At 40.2% G+C, this 17,692-nt stretch overlaps 1 protein-coding gene across 9 annotated transcripts in view; it reads left to right on the top strand.

The window, feature by feature from the left end:
• The window catches only part of GRIK1 (glutamate ionotropic receptor kainate type subunit 1), a 466,511-nt gene that overhangs the window by 351,402 nt on the left and 97,417 nt on the right, over positions 1-17,692 (top strand). The gene's annotated exons all lie outside the window — the stretch shown is intronic.

Here is a 17,692-nt window from a genome sequence, read left to right on the forward strand (position 1 = left end):
GGTCGGTCCATCACTCAAGAGAATTAGAGATAGTTTCCCTGTTCTCAGCCTCTAGTCCCAGTGGTTCCCCTAACTCGTGGGTTCTATAGGACTGAACAGAAAGAGCTCTTTGTTCTAATGATACACTGATTATTTCACCAATTGTCAGCGAACTGAAAAATCTGGTACCTTTTGAAACCTACGCCATGTACTGAAGGATTTTCAAGAGTACAGGGTTTAGGGAGGTGAGTTCTCACTATTACCTTACCCTGGGCACCCTTCCCTTTTCTCAGAGACAATTTAATTTCTCTTCACTAGATCCTGTTCTAAGATCTTGAGATGCCTTCTAGATATGTATTCTTGGATTATCTCTGACCCCAACACACACCTCGGAGTGTGTCTGGATTTGACAAGAGGAAATAAGGTATTTGGGGGCAGGCGAGTCTGACTGAGGATACATATGCTGTGATGCTGTTCTAATGCTTTATGGGATCAGAGATTTACCTCTCAAGTGGAGTATCTTTATTGCTTTCTGCACTGGAGAAGGTTGGGGTGAGACAAAGCCTTAACAGAGGAGAATGGCAGGGAGAACAGTACAAGAAAAGAATACCCAGTCAAGAGGAAGGGAGATATCTAAAGAAAGATACCTACATTGGGCTTTATCTCTGCTGGTCTCTTGAGGACCTACAGGCTCTTCTATCTACTTCTCTGAAGTCTGACCCTAATCCATAAGAATCAGGACCAGAGAGACAGAAGGTATGAAGGTTAACAGGCTACCCAGGCTCCAAACCAAGGTTATTTATAAGGCTGAGACTGAAGTGTGGCAAGCAACAAAGTGCCTTGGACACACGATCTAAGGAGGCACTCACTCTCAAATTTGAATCCTGCACATGCAGGAGACTGAGAAGGAATGCTTCCTTAAATTTTGTGCCCTGGGCACCTTTCTTACATCACTCTATTCCTGGCAAGGTTATTTGGGTTTAAATTCCAGCTCCACTATCGTGTATGAGCAATATAACCTGGGTAAGTTACTTAGACTCCCTGTGTCTCAGTTTTCTCATCTGTAAAATGGAAATAACACCTTCTATCTCACATCAGTATTGTGAGGATAACGAGTGAAGTTAATTCTTAGGAAGAACAGGACAGGGACATAATAAGAATCTGAAATATGAGCTATTCTCTTACCATTGGAAAGGACTGCTCACAACGGTCCTCATCGGTTTTACTGAGGATGATGCCAGGAATTTAAAACTGGCAACAGCAACAAAGAAATCACAATTGGGCATGAAATGAAATACCCTTTCTGACAGTTACACAAATCTGACATACTGTGCCTAATAGGAAAACATCACACAGCCTCTCGTTTCCCCATCGTGATCATGGTTATGTCCTGAATCGCCATTCAGACCACCTTGATCTGTAACAACAAAACAGCTTGTTTTCTTTTATCTCATTCCAGTGCAAGAAAAGGCATGAGACCACATTACAGTTTGGGATCAAACACTCTGGAGCAACCCAAGCACCTTTTTTTTCTTGTATTTGAGTTGCATACCAAAGTGAAATTACTAAGTCATATTTAGATATGTGTAAAGAAATAATGAGCTCGAAGAGGAGGGACCACATTGAAAGCAAAACAGCATTTTACATTCGTTTACTCCCAAGAATAAATTCCCCATTCTCAGGCTGCGCAGCTGGGGTACAGGGGAGATGCAGTTGAAAGCTAAAGTTCATGTTTTCTTTTGTCTCCTGAGTCACGATGTCTTCTGCTGCCTTTGCCAGGGTTTAGGCACCTGCAGAGAAGATGGGAAATCAGATAGAGAGTGATGCCCTGGCCTGTTGAAAGACTTGCACTGAGGGCACTTTAAAACAAACTAAAACATGCAAAAGTGAGAACATGCAGATATTTCTTTCAATGAATACCTAATACAACAAGACCTTGCAGCCATCAGATTTGATCTGTTCTTGTTTAGTCTGTTTTTGTTGTTGTTGTTTAGACTCTTTGCGACCCCATGGCCTATAACCTGCCAGACTCCTCTGCCCACGGGATTTCCTAGGCAAGAATACTAGAGTGGGTTGCCATTCTACAGGAGATCTTCCCAATCTAGGGATTGAACATGTATCTCCTGAATTTGCAGGTGGATTCTTTACCACTGAGCCACCAGGGAAGCCCATCCGGTTTGATTAGGAAACATAAGTCCCTTGGTCCTTTCTTCGAGTAACTTACTTTCTAAGCTATTTCCAAAACTGTAATCAGAAATAATGTAAAGAAGCAAGTCAGCAGATTGCATGTATGCGAGAAGATCAAATTCATCACAGGAGGTAAATTTCTCGAGCAGAAGGTACTTGCAATGTGCACTAACCCCTGACAATCCACACATAGTTTAGAATCAGGAAGCCTTTCAGACAGGTCTCTCAAGCTAAATACCTTTCAGTGTTTCAGGCTGACCAGAAAGAGAGAAAGAATTGAAGAATATTTTAAACATGATAGGGTATGTTATAGTGTTATCTCTTTGAGTTTTTGCTAAATGAGTACATATGAGGAGATTATAAATCTCCACTCAGCAATCAGGACTCCATTATACAAGTAATATTAACTTAGGTAATGCTAGTGATAAAGGACACACCTGCCAGTGCAGGAGACATATGATATGGGTTTGATCCCTGGGTCGGGAAGACCCCCTGGAGGAGGGCATGGCAACTCACTTCAGTATTTTTGCCTGGAGAATCCCCATGGACACAGGAGCCTGGCCGGCTACAGTCCATATGGTTGCAGAGTCAGACACAACTGAAATGACGTAGCACGCAACTTAGTACAGGAGATATCTCTCTGAAATTATAAAATGTGGTTTCTACTGCCTACCAATATAAATTCTATCAGTATACAGTGGAGGAATGACAGGCTTCATCCAAGTTCATTTGAATCCTCACTGTTGAGCAGGATATGCAGGGTCCGTAGTGATCCCTTTGGAACCTCCTGCACCACCTCTCTCATCTCCTGCTTCCATCCCAGCACTCTCTGAACTCATTGTGACTCCCTGAGCTCGCCATCTGCGCCTCCCAGATTTTCTTGCCTCTGATTGAAGTGCCTCCTCTGGGCCATCCTTTATGACCCAGTTCAAGCACTAGCTCCTGACTATCACCCCAACTCACAAATTCAGGCCTCTCTCCTTCATTACAGCTGTTGTTAGACCATCATAGTGGGTTGTATGTCTGTCTCCAAGCTGTGATTTTCTGGTCTCAATTCCCTGGTACTTGCACAACACTGAACGTAAAATGAGCACCCAAGAAATAGTAGAGGAGTGGATAAGTGAACGAATGAACATCAAAGTACCCAAAGAAAACACACAATCTATGATCAAGTATTATAGTCATTCACCCCTGCATGAATATAATATCCAGACACAATTCAATAAGACAGAAATGAGAGCCGGGACTAGACTCATCTACTGAGGTCATAGGTCCTAGTGGAAGAGTGAGTCAGGGGTCTTATGAAGAGACCAGGACATCACTATGCTGACAAAGGTCCATATAGTCAAACCTACGGTTTTGACATTAGACATCTACATATGTGAGAGTTAGACCATAAAGGAGGGTGTTGTTCATTCCCTCAATCGTGTCCGGTTCTTTGTGACCCCATGGACTGCAGCACACCAGTCTTCCCTGTCCTTCACCATCTCCTGGAACTTGCTCAAACTCGTGTCCGTTGAGTCGGTGATGCCATCGAACCATTTCATCCTCTGTCGTCCCCTTCTCCTCCCACCTTCAATCTTTCCCAGCAATAGAGTCTTTCCTAATGAGTCAGCTCTTCACATCAGGTGGCCAAAGTATTGGAGCTTTAGCTTTAGCATCAGTCCTTCCAATGAATATTCAGGACTGATTTTAGGATTGACTGATTTGATCTCCTTCCTTTCCAAGAGACTCTTAAGAGTCTTCCCCAATGCCACAGTCCAAAAGCATCAATTCTATAGGGCTCAGTTTTCTTTATAGTCCAAATCTCACATCCAGACATGACTACTGGAAAAACCATAGCTTTGACTAGATGGACCTTTGCTGGCAAAGTAATGTCTTTACTTTTTAATATGCCGTCTAGATTGGTCATAGCTTTTCTTCCATGGAGCAAGCGTCTTTTAATTTCATGGCTGCAGTCACCATCTGCAGTGATTTTGGAGCCAAAGAAAATAGTCTCTCACTGTTTCCATTGTTTCCCCATCTATTTGCCATGAAGTGATGGGACCAGATGCCATGATCTTCATCTTTTGAATGCTGACTTTTAAGTTTTAACATCAAAACTACTCTCCTCTTTCACCTTCATCAAGAGGCTCTTTTTAGTTCCTCTTCACTTTCTATCATAAGAGTGGTGTTATCTGAATATTTGAGATTATTGATATTTCTCCCAGAAATCTTGATTCCAGCTTGTGTTTCATGCAGCCTGTCATTTTGAATGATGTACTCTGCATATAAGTTCAATAAGCAAGATGACAATATATAGCATTGACATACTCTTTTCTCAGTTTGGAACCAGTTCGTTGTTCCATGTCCGATTGTAACTGTTGATTCTTAACCTGCATACAGATTTCTCAGAAGGCAGGTAGGTGGTCTGGTATTCCTATCTCTTAAATAATTTTCCACAGTTTGCTGTGATCCACACAGTCAAAGACTTTAGAGTAGTCAATGAAGCAGAAGTAGATGTTTTTCTGGGATTCTCTTGCTTCTTCTATAATCCAACACATGTTGGAAATTTGATCTCTGGTTCCTCTGCCTTTTCTAAATCCAGCTTGAACATCTGGAAGTTCTTAGTTCATTTATTGTTGAAGTCTAGCTTGGAGAATTTTGAGCATTAGTTTGCTAGCATATGAAATGAGTACAATATTGCATAGGAACCTGAAATGTTAAGTCCATGAATCAAGGCAAATTGAAAGTGGTCAAACGGGAGATGGCAAGAGTGATCATTGGCATTTTAGGGATCAGTGAACTAAAATGGACAGGAAGGGGCAAATTTAATTCTGATGACCATTATATCTACTACTATGGGTAAGAATCCCTTAAAAGAAATGGAGTAGCCCTCATAGTCAGCAAAAAATTCCAAAATGCAATACTTAGGTGCAGTCTCAAAAATGACAGAATGATCTCTGTTCATTTCCAAGACAAGCCATTCAATATCATAGTAATCCAAGTCTATGCCCCCAACCACTAATGCTGAAGAAGCTGAAGTTGTACAGTTCTTTTTTTTTAATTTTTTATTTTTTTAATTTTAAAATCTTTAATTCTTACATGTGTTCCCAAACATGAACCCCCCTCCCACCTCCCTCCCCATAACATCTTTGTGGGTCATCCCCATGCACCAGCCCCAAGCATGCTGTATCCTGCGTCAGACATAGACTGGCGATTCAATTCTTACATAATAGTATACATGATAGAAAGCCATTCTCCCAAATCATCCCACCCTCTCCCTCTCCCTGAGTCCAAAAGTCCATTATACACATCTGTGTCTTTTTTGCTGTCTTGCATACAGGGTCGTCATTGCCATCTTTCTAAATTCCATATATATGTGTTAGTATACTGTATTGGTGTTTTTCTTTCTGGCTTACTTCACTCTGTATAATCGGCTCCAGTTTCATCCATCTCATCAGAACTGATTCAAATGAATTCTTTTTAACGGCTGAGTAATACTCCATTGTGTATATGTACCACAGCTTTCTTATCCATTCATCTGCTGATGGACAGCTAGGTTGTTTCCATGTCCTGGCTATTATAAACAGTGCTGTGAAGAACATTGGGGTACATGTGTCTCTTTCAATTCTGGTTTCCTCGGTGTGTATGCCCAGCAGTGGGATTGCTGGGTCATAAGGCAGTTCTATTTCCAGTTTTTTAAGGAATCTCCACACTGTTCTCCATAGTGGCTGTACTAGTTTGCATTCCCACCAACAGTGTAGGAGGGTTCCCTTTTCTCCACACCCTCTCCAGCATTTATTGCTTGCAGATTTTTGGATCGCAGCCATTCTGACTGGTGTGAAGTGGTACCTCATTGTGGTTTTGATTTGCATTTCTCTAATAATGAGTGATGTTGAGCATCTTTTCATGTGTTTGTTAGCCATCTGTATGTGTTCTTTGGAGAAATGTCTATTTAGTTCTTTGGCCCATTTTTTGATTGGGTCGTTTATTTTTCTGGAATTGAGCTGCATAAGTTGCTTATATATTTTTGAGATCAGTTGTTTGTCAGTTGCTTCATTTTCTATTATTTTCTCCCATTCAGAAGGCTGTCTTTTCACCTTGCTTATATTTTCCTTTGTTGTGCAGAAGCTTTTAATTTTAATTAGATCCCATTTGTTTATTTTTGCTTTTATTTCCAGAATTCTGGGAGGTGGATCATAGAGGATCCTGCTGTGATTTATGTCTGAGAGTGTTTTGCCTATGTTCTCCTCTAGGAGTTTTATAGTTTCTGGTCTTACATTTAGATCTTTAATCCATTTTGAGTTTATTTTTGTGTGCGGTGTTAGAAAGTGATCTAGTTTCATTCTTTTACAAGTGGTTGACCAGTTTTCCCAGCACCACTTGTTAAAGAGATTGTCTTTACTCCATTGAATATTCTTGCCTCCTTTGTCAAAGATAAGGTGTCCATAGGTGTGTGGATTTATCTCTGGGCTTTCTATTTTGTTCCATTGATCTATATGTCTGTCTTTGTGCCAGTACCATACTGTTTTGATGACTGTGGCTTTGTAGTAGAGCCTGAAGTCAGGCAAGTTGATTCCTCCAGTTCCATTCTTCTTTCTCAAGATTGCTTTGGCAATTCGAGGTTTTTTGTATTTCCATACAAATCTTGAAATTATTTGTTCTAGTTCTGTGAAAAATATGGCTGGTAGCTTGATAGGGATTGCATTGAATTTGTAAATTGCTTTGGGTAGTATACTCGTTTTCACTATATTGATTCTTCCGATCCATGAACATGGTATATTTCTCCATCTATTAGTGTCCTCTTTGATTTCTTTCATCAGTGTTTTATAGTTTTCTATATATAGATCTTTAGTTTCTTTGGGTAGATATATTCCTAAGTATTTTATTCTTTTCGTTGCAATGGTGAATGGAATTGTTTCCTTAATTTCTTTTCCTACTTTCTCATTATTAGTGTATAGGAATGCAAGGGATTTCTGTGTGTTGATTTTATATCCTGCAACTTTACTATATTCATTGATGAGCTCTAGTAATTTTCTGGTGGAGTCTTTAGGGTTTTCCATGTAGAGGATCATGTCGTCTGCAAACAGTGAGAGTTTTACTTCTTCTTTTCCAATTTGGATTCCTTTTATTTCTTTTTCTGCTCTGATTGCTGTGGCCAAAACTTCCAGAACTATGTTGAATAGTAGCGGTGAAAGTGGACACCCTTGTCTTGTTCCTGACTTTAGGGGAAATGCTTTCAAGTTTTCACCATTGAGGATAATGTTTGCTGTGGGTTTGTCATATATAGCTTTTATTATGTTGAGGTATGTTCCTTCTATTCCTGCTTTCTGGAGTGTTTTTATCATAAATGGATGTTGAATTTTGTCAAAGGCCTTCTCTGCATCTATTGAGATAATCATATGGTTTTTATTTTTCAATTTGTTAATGTGGTGAATTACATTGATTGATTTGCGGATATTGAAGAATCCTTGCATCCCTGGGATAAAGCCCACTTGGTCATGGTGTATGATCTTTTTAATGTGTTGTTGGATTCTGATTGCTAGAATTTTGTTGAGGATTTTTGCATCTACGTTCATCAGTGATATTGGCCTGTAGTTTTCTTTTTTTGTGACATCTTTGTCAGGTTTTGGTATTAGGGTGATGGTGGCCTCATAGAATGAGTTTGGAAGTTTACCTTCCTCTGCAATTTTCTGGAATAGTTTGAGTAGGATAGATGTTAGCTCTTCTCGAAATTTTCGGTAGAATTCAGCTGTGAAGCCGTCTGGACCTGGGCTTTTGTTTGCTGGAAGATTTCTGATTACAGTTTCAATTTCCGTGCTTGTGATGGGTCTGTTAAGATTTTCTATTTCTTCCTGGTTCAGTTTTGGAAAATTGTACTTTTCTAAGAATATGTCCATTTCTTCCACGTTGTCCATTTTATTGGCATACAACTGCTGATAGTAGTCTCTTATGATCCTTTGTATTTCTGTGTTGTCTGTTGTGATCTCTCCATTTTCATTTCTAATTTTATTGATTTGATTTTTCTCTCTTTGCTTCTTGATGAGTCTGGCTAACGGTTTGTCAATTTTATTTATCCTTTCAAAGAACCAGCTTTTGGCCTTGTTGATTTTTGCTATGGTCTCTTTTGTTTCTTTAGCATTTATTTCTGCCCTAATTTTTAAGATTTCTTTCCTTCTACTAACTCTGGGGTTCTCCAATTCTTCCTTTTCTAGTTGCTTTAGTTGTAGAGTTAGGTTATTTATTTGACTTTTTTCTTGTTTCTTGAGGTATGCCTGTATTGCTATGAACTTTCCTCTTAGCACTGCTTTTATAGTGTCCCACAGGTTTTGGGTTGTTGTGTTTTAATTTTCATTAGTTTCTATGCATATTTTTATTTCTTTTTGATTTCTTCTGTGATTTGTTGGTTATTCAGAAGTGTGTTGTTCAACCTCCATATGTTGGAATTTTTAGTAGTTTTTCTCCTGTAATTGAGATCTAATCTTAATGCATTATGGTCAGAAAAGATGCTTGGAATGATTTCGATTTTTTTGAATTTATCAAGTTTAGATTTATGGCCCAGGATGTGATCTATCCTGGAGAAGGTTCCATGAGCACTTGAAAAAAAGGTGAAATTCATTGTTTTGTGGTGAAATGTCCTATAGATATCAATTAGGTCTAATTGATCTAATGTATCATTTAAAGTTTGCGTTTCTTTGTTAATTTTCTGTTTAGTTGATCTGTCCATAGGTGTGAGTGGGGTATTAAAGTCTCCCACTATTATTGTGTTATTGTTGATTTCCCCTTCCATACTTGTTAGCACTTGTCTTACATATTGCGGTGCTCCTATATTGGGTGCATATATATTTATAATTGTTATATCTTCTTCTTGGATTGATCCTTTGATCATTATGTAGTGGCCTTCTTTGTCTCTTTTCACAGTCTTTGTTTTAAAGTCTATTTTATCAGATATGAGTATTGCCACTCCTGCTTTCTTTTGGTCTCTATTTGCGTGGTATATCTTTTTCCAGCCCTTCACTTTCAGTCTGTATGTGTCTCTTGTTTTGAGGTGGGTCTCTTGTAAGCAGCATATAGAGGGGTCTTGTTTTTGTATCCATTCGGCCAGTCTTTGCCTTTTGGTCGGGGCGTTCAACCCATTTATGTTTAAGGTAATTATTGATAAGTATGATCCCGTTACCATTTACTTTATTGTTTTGGGTTCGGGTTTATACACCCTTTTCGTGTTTCCTGTCTAGAGAATATCCTTTAGAATTTGTTGGAGAGCTGGTTTGGTGGTGATGAATTCTCTCAGCTTTTGCTTGTCTGTAAAGCTTTTGATTTCTCCTTCGTATTTGAATGAGATCCTTGCTGGGTACAGTAATCTGGGCTGTAGGTTATTTTCTTTCATCACTTTAAGTATGTCTTGCCATTCCCTCCTGGCCTGAAGAGTTTCTATTGAAAGATCAGCTGTTATCCTTATGGGAATCCCCTTGTGTGTTATTTGTTGCTTTTCCCTTGCTGCTTGTAATATTTGTTCTTTGCGTTTGATCTTTGTTAATTTAATTAATATGTGTCTTGGGGTGTTTCGCCTTGGGTTTATCCTATTAGGAACTCTCTGTGTTTCTTGGACTTGGGTGATTATTTCCTTCCTCATTTTAGGGAAGTTTTCAACTATTATCTCCTCAAGGATTTTCTCATGATCTTTCTTTCTGTCTTCTTCTTCTGGGACTCCTATAATTCGAATGTTGGAGCGTTTCATATTGTCCTGGAGGTCTCTGAGATTGTCCTCGTTTCTTTTAATTCGTTTTTCTTGTTTCATCTCTGATTCATTTATTTCTACCATTCTATCTTCTATTTCACTAATCCTATCTTCTGCCTCCGTTATTCTACTATTTGTTGCCTCCAGAGTGTTTCTGATCTCATTTATTGTGTTATTCATTATATTTTGACTCTTTTTTATTTCTTCTAGGTCCTTGTTAAACCTTTCTTGCATCTTCTCAATCCTTGTCTCTAGGCTATTTATCTGTGATTCCATTTTGATTTCAAGATTTTGGATCATTTTCACTATCAATATTCGGAATTCCTTCTCAGGTAGATTCCCTACTTCTTCCTCTTTTGTTTGGTTTGGTGGGCAACTCTCCTGTTCCTTTACCTGCTGAGTATTCCTCTGTCTCTTCATCTTGGTTATATTGCTGCGTTTGGGGTGGTCTTTTTATATTCTGGTAATTTGTGGAGTTCTCTTTATTATGGAGCTTCCTCACTATGGGTGGGGTTCCATCAGTGGCTTGTCAAGGTTTCCTGGTTAGGGAGGCTTGTGTTGGAGTTCTGGTGGGTGGAGCTGGGTTTCTTCTCTCTGGAGTGCAGTGGAGTGACCAGTAATGGGTTATGAGACATCAAAAGTTTTGGAATAATTTTGAGCTGCCTGTATATTGAAGCTCAGGGGAGTGTTCCTGTGTTGCTGGAGAATTTGAGTGGTAAGAAGTTGTACAGTTCTATGCAGACATACATGACCTTCTAGAACAAACACCGAAAAAAAAAAAAAAAAGATGTCCTTTTCTTCATAGGGGGCAGGAATTCAAAAGTAGGAAGTCAAGAGGTAAGTAACAGGCAAATTTGGGCTTGGAGTACAATGTGAAGCAGGGCTAAGGCTAACAGAATTTTGCCAAAAGAATGCACTGGTCATAGGAAACATGGACATCACCTGAAGGCCAATATCAAAATAAGATTGATTATATTCTTTGCAGCTGAAGATGGAGAAGGTCTATACAGTCAGCAAAAACAAGACTGAGTGCTGACTGGTCCTGATCATGAACTCTTTATTGCAAAGAAGACAGAGTGCCAAAGAAATGATGCTTTTGAACTGTGGTGCTGCAGAAGACTCTTGAGAGTCCCTTGGTTTGCAAGGAGATCAAACCAGTCAATCCTAAAGGAAGTCAGTCCTGAATATTCATTAGAAGGACTGATCTGAAGCTGAAGCTCCAATACTTTGGCCATCTGATGCAAAGAACTGACTTATTGGAAAAGACCCTAATGTGGGGAAAGATGGAGGGCAGGAGGAGAAGGGGATGACAGAGGATGAGATGGTTGGATGGCATCACCGACTCAATGGACAAGAGTTTGAGGAAACACCGAGAGATAGTGAAGGACAGGGAAGCCTGGTGTGCTGCTGTTTATGGGGTCACAAAGTGTTGGACACAACTGAGCTACTAAAAAAAAAATATTGTGAACTGGGAAGGTAGATCCTGAGATTTAATCAGTTTGTTTTCTGTGTAAACTTACCCACTTAGCCTCTTTTTTCTCAATTCCTTCTTCTACAAATTGAGGATAAAAATATCCACTTTGTATGTCTGTAAATATTGCATTTAATATATGGACAGCAGAGCAAAATATCTGCCCTACAGTGGTTGCTCAAAAAGGGTGTGAGTGAAAGTCACTCACTCGTGTCTGACTCTTTGTGACTCCATGGACTATACAGTCCATGGAATTCTCCAGGCCAGAATACTGGAGTGGGTAGCCTTTCCCTTCTCCAGGGGATCTTCCCAACCCAGGGATCAAACCCAGGTCTCCCACATTGCAGGCAGATTAAAATGAAGATCCTTGTCAAAAATGTATATCATATAAAGTGGTTGTCAGAAAGAAATGAGGCAACACATATAAAACCTTAAGTATATTGCCTAGCATATGTAGTAAGGACCTCAGTCTTGCTTTTGATATTTGGCATCATCACTGCTATTACTGAGTCAAGATGATATTTGGCATCATCACTGCTATTACTGAGTCAAGATGAAGTAGCAGTGCTTGTGAAAAGGAAGACAGATATTCCTGGCACAGGAATATCAGGAGTTCAGTGAAGACTGGCATGCAGACACAGAGGCCAAATGCAATGATGCCAGGGAATGAGGGAGCTTTCAATCATCAAACACACGTGATTGTTCCAGTGGGACCCAAAGACATTATTAGGTAACAATCAGGAGTGCTGAGCTAACAGAAAAGCCAGGCAAATCACATCTCAGGTCAATCTAGGAAATTATAGCTGAATGTGGGAGGTGAGGAAACTGAAACTCTCCTGCCTGTGACAAGAGCTACTCTGGACCCAGAATAAGTGCTAGCTGGCCATGGGGAAATCAGTGGGAACAGCTGTAGAGGTGTAACCATGTCAAAACATCTGGAAGATGAGAGTCTGTAGTCACAGGTGCTGGAAAGGGGAATAAACTGTGCACAGAGCAAAGTGAATCAGGTTAAATCAGTGGTTCTTAGCTATTTTATGTGTTATGGACCCTATATCAAAACTGATTTAAATCACAGATCATTATTTGCACAGAAGATATACAAATATGCTTACAATCTCAAGGACCTTATATGCATGCTGAGCTCTTTGAAATTCATATTATACAATGAATTACCATCTCATACCAATCAGAATGGCCATTATTAAAAAGTCTACAAATATCAAATGCTGGAGGGGGTATGGAGAAAAAGAAACCTCCTACACTGTTGGTACAAATGTAAATTGGTGCAGTTCAGTTTAGTTCAATTCAGTGACTCTGTCGTGTCCAACTCTTTGGGACCACAAGGACTGCAGCACACCAGGGCTCCCTGTCAATCATCAACTCCCGGAGTTTACTCAAACTCACGTTCATTGAGTTGGTGATGCCTTCCAACCATCTCATCCTCTGTCATCCCCTTCTTCTCCTGCCTTCAATCTTTCCCAGCATCAGGGTCTTTTCAAATTAATCAGGTCTTCCCATCAGGTAGCCGAAGGATTGGAGTTTCAGCTTCAGCATCAGTCTTTCCTATGACTATTCAGGATGATTTCCTTTAGGATGGACTGATTGGATCTCCTTGCAGTCCAAGGGACTCTCAAGAGTCTTCTCCAACACCACAGTTCAAAAGCATCAATTCTTTGGCACTCAGCTTTCTTCACAGTCCAACCCTCACATCCATACATGACTACTGGAGAAACCATAGCTTTGATAGATGGACCTTTATGTTCATAGCAGCACTGTTTATGATAGCTTAGACTTGTTTGCAGGTCAGGAAGCAATAGTTAGAACTGGACATGGAACAACAGACTGGTTCCAAACAGGAAAAGGAGTACGTCAAGGCAGTATATTGTCACCCTGCTTATTTAATGCATATGCAGAATACATCATGAGAAACGCTGGACTGGAAGAAGCACAAGCTGGAATCAAGATTGCTGGGAGAAATATCAATAACCTCAGATATGCAGATGACACCACCCTTATGGCAGAAAGTGAAGAGGAACTAAAAAGCCTCTTGATGAAAGTGAAAGTGGAGAGTGAAAAAGTTGGCTTAAAGCTCAACATTCAGAAAATGAAGATCATGGCATCTGATCCCATCACTTCATGGGAAATAGATGGGGAAACAATGAAAACAGTGTCAGACTTTATTTTGGGGGGCTCCCAAATCACTGCAGATGGTGATTGCAGCCATGAAATTAAAAGACGCTTACTCCTTGGAAGGAAAGTTATGACCAACCTAGATAGCATATTCAAAAGCAGAGACATTACTTTGCCAACAAAGGTCCATCTAGTCAAGGCTATGGTTTTTCCAGTGGTCATGTACGGATGTGAGAGTTGGACTGTGAAGAAAGCTGAGGCCAAAGAATTGATGTTTTTGAACTGTGGTGTTGGAGAAGACTCTTGAGAGTCCCTTGAACTGCAAGGAGATCCAACCAGTCCATTCTGAAGGAGATCAGCCCTGGGTGTTCTTTGGAAGGAATGATGCTAAAGCTGAAACTCCAGTACTTTGGCCACCTCATCCGAAGAGTTGACTCATTGGAAAAGACTCTGATGCTGGGAGGAACTGGGGGCAGGAGGAGAAGGGGACGACAGAGGATGAGATGGCTGGATGGCATCACCGACTTGATGGACATGGGTTTGAGTGAACTCTGGAAGCTGGTGATGGACAGGGAGGCCTGGCACGCTGCAGTTCATGGGGTCGCAAAGAGTCGGACACGACTGAGCAACTGAACTGAACTGATCTGAACTGAAGATAATGGAAGTCCTAGAGTTTAAGTTTAATTTCAACATAGTAATTAGAATATCTAGTTTAAAACGTTAAGCAAATGCACAACTTGCTGCTGCTAAGTCGCTTCAGTCATGTCCAACTCTGTGCGACCCCATAGACAGAAGCCCTCCCCTGTCCCCAGGATTCTCCAGGCAAGAACAGTGGAGTGGGTTGCCATTTCCTTCTCCAATGCATGAAAGTGAAAAGTGAAAGGGAAGTTGCTCAGTCGTGTCCGACTCTTAGCGACCCCAGGGACTGCAGCCTACCAGGCTTCTCCATCCATGGGATTTTCCAGGCAAGAGTACTGGAGTGGGGTGCCATCACCTTCTCTGACAAAGGCTGCTGCTGCTGCTGCTAAGCCACGTTAGTCATGTCCGACTCTGTGCGACCCCATAGATGGCAGCCCACCAGGCTCCTATCCCTGGGATTCTCCAGGCAAGAACACTGGAGTAGGTTGCCATTTAACTGAAGATAATGGAAGTCCTAGAGTTTAAGTTCAATTTCAACATAGTAATTAGAATATCTAGTTTAAAACATTAAGCAAATGCACAACTTGATTTTCCATCAAATTTCTCCTCTCCCTGAGCTCTGGGGAAATGGAGGGATGGTTGGCTCTCTTTCTTCTCCTTCCCCTGATGACTTCTCACCACACTCTTGGCTGTTGGACCTCCTTGCGTGTGCCACATTGTGTGCACGCTCAGTCATGTCCAACTCTTTGTGATCCCACAGACTGTAGCCCACCAGGCTGCTCTGTCCATGGAATTTTCCAGGTGAGTTTACTGGAGTGGGTTACCATTCCCTTCTCCAAGGGATCTTTCCTACCCAGGGATCAAACCTGGATCTCCTGCATTGCAGGCAGATTCTTTACCATGTGAGCCACCAGGGAAGCTCAAAAGAGCCTCTAACTGGATCCCATATCTTGACTGTCAGCCCTTTTACAGCTGTTTTCCCCATAGAAGCAAAGTGATGTACATGTATGCATAGCAGGTGTTCTAACCTCTAGAAACACCAACTTGCTTATAGTTTCCTGTGTCTGCCTGCCATGCTTTTCTCATACAGTGAAGACAAATGAGTTTCTCTTTTCTTGACAAAACCCATCTTACAAACCAGTTTTTTGTCATCTTCCTTTCAATCTGAAAAGCACTGCCTCCCATTCTTCACGTGGGCTAACACTCTCTCAGAATTAATTTTCCTAGTCCAACAAGCCTCTCCTGAACCTTTATTTGGGGATGGGTCCTCCAATGGATTTCATAGCTCATGTATGTCTCTATGTTAGCACTTCACATGCTTCATTCAGACACTGTAAGATCTTTCCCTTGGACAAGGAGAAAGTCAATTTATCTTTATATCCTCACATGGCTGTGTAGTACGTGACAGGCATTGAAAAGATGCTTGTTGAACTGAACCCAGGAAGTTAAAATCTAGCAAACTTTTATTAAATTTTGCTGAGTTGATACTTAATTTTAAACTATATAAATATTTCCTAATTGATCTAGTCCAAAATAAATTTCATACATAAGAGTGAAACACTATTTCATGTGCCAAAGTATATGGGATATCACTGAGTGCTAAAATAAGGGCTGTTCATAAAAATAAAATTAGGGCTGCTTTCTGCCACTGTTTTGCTATGAAAATACAATTTATTGATTTATTTTGAAAGAATGAAAATTACAAATTTGAATACATAAACAAGATATTCAAGATAAGCTGTTAAAAATCAAAGAGTAAAAGATAAAATTCTCCACTGAGGCACCTATATTTGTTTTGATATTTATTTGGACTTTTACTTAAAGTGTCGATATTGAGTGGTTTGTTTTTTTTTTTTTTAATGGGATCCTGATGAAAAATTACAGAGTTGGAAAAGACGACTCTAGAGAAACATAAGCTCTGACATGATTTTCTCCTATTGTGGTTCCAATGAGTAATGCTTCCCATTACTGCATGCCATTTGAGTTTGATTGCCAGGACAAGCTGTCCCTTGGATTAACTAGATGACGTTGGACCTGGCAGCCAACTCAGTCAAATTTCTAAATACTTTTCAGACAAATACCCATTTGTATTTTTCATTCTGCACCTACTGAAAATTACCTACATTCTGACTCCTAGCTTGCACTGTATACATGGAAACCATTTACTCCAGCATCCTTTCACATTTAGGACATTTGGACCTAAAGAAAGACTGAAGTCTTCAGGTCCCTGCTTCAGTTTTCTGTACAAATGGACAGAAAAATTAGATCAGTTCCTAAATGTTCACTGTTTGCAATTTTAACCAATTACATGCGTTATCTCATTTATCATTAAGGTGCTAAGAGACCTGCTCCTGAAACATTCAGTCAGTAACTAGGTGAACCAGCACCTGTCAGAAACGCTGAAAGGGGATGTCAGCATAAAATGGGAGGTTCTGCCAAGTTCTCCTTCTTTTATATGATTCTAAATAACATTTTTATTTATGAAATAACATTCAAAGACTCATGTCAATTATCGCTTTCCTTCCATTCAGCTACTAATGTCCTGGTCCTGCAATGTTGATTGAAGAATTTGGTTTCTATACCTCAGTCTATTATGTATGTGTATACGTGTGTATATGTGTACATACACATGTCTGTTTAATTTATTTAAATAAATGTCATTTTATAGAGATATGTGCACATATGTATACATATATGTCTATTATATGAGCATATGTATATACATATATGGTGGTGGTGGTGGTTTAATCACTAAGTTGTGTCCTACTCTTGCGATCCCATGGACTGTAGCCTGTCAGGCTCCTCTGTCCATGGGATTTTCCAGGCAAGAATACTGGAGTGGGTTGCCATTCCCTTCTCCAGGGGATCTTCCTGACCCAGGAATCAAACCTGGGTCTCCTGCATTGTAGGCAGATGATTTACCAACTGAGCTATGAGGGAACCCCCATTTACATATATATTTTGTGTGTGTGTATATATATAATGTATATATAGCATGAATATTTTGTGGATATGCCTACATATATTCATGTACATATAGGTTTCATTTAGAAATTTGCTTTACTATCAAAGTAGTTTAAGTTTTGGAATATATCTAAGTTATGCATATTTATTGTCTATCCAGTTCATTCACTTTCATTAAAATCTAATATTCCATAGTTCATTCATTCAACCTGAGAAGGCAATGGCATCCCACTCCAGTACTCTTTCCTGGAAAATTCCATGGATGGAGGAGCCTGGTGGGCTGCAGTCCATGGGGTCGCTAAGAGTCAGACAAGACTGCGTGACTTCACTTTCACTTTTCACTTTCATGCATTGGAGAAGGAAATGGCAACTCCCTCCAGTGCTCTTGCCTGGAGAATCCCAGGGATGGCGGAGCCTGGTGGGCTCCCTATGGGGTCTACGGGGTCGCACAGAGTCGGACACGACTGAAGCAACTTAGCAGCAGCAGCAGTAGCATTTATTCAACGAATATCTACTAAATACTAAGTATGTGGCAGCCACTTAGACACCATGATTGCCATAGTCAGCAAAACAGATCCCTTGCTCTCATGCTGTAGTGGGGG

This window comes from Capricornis sumatraensis, chromosome 1 (assembly GCF_032405125.1).
Source record: "Capricornis sumatraensis isolate serow.1 chromosome 1, serow.2, whole genome shotgun sequence".
Taxonomy (NCBI): domain Eukaryota; kingdom Metazoa; phylum Chordata; class Mammalia; order Artiodactyla; family Bovidae; genus Capricornis; species Capricornis sumatraensis.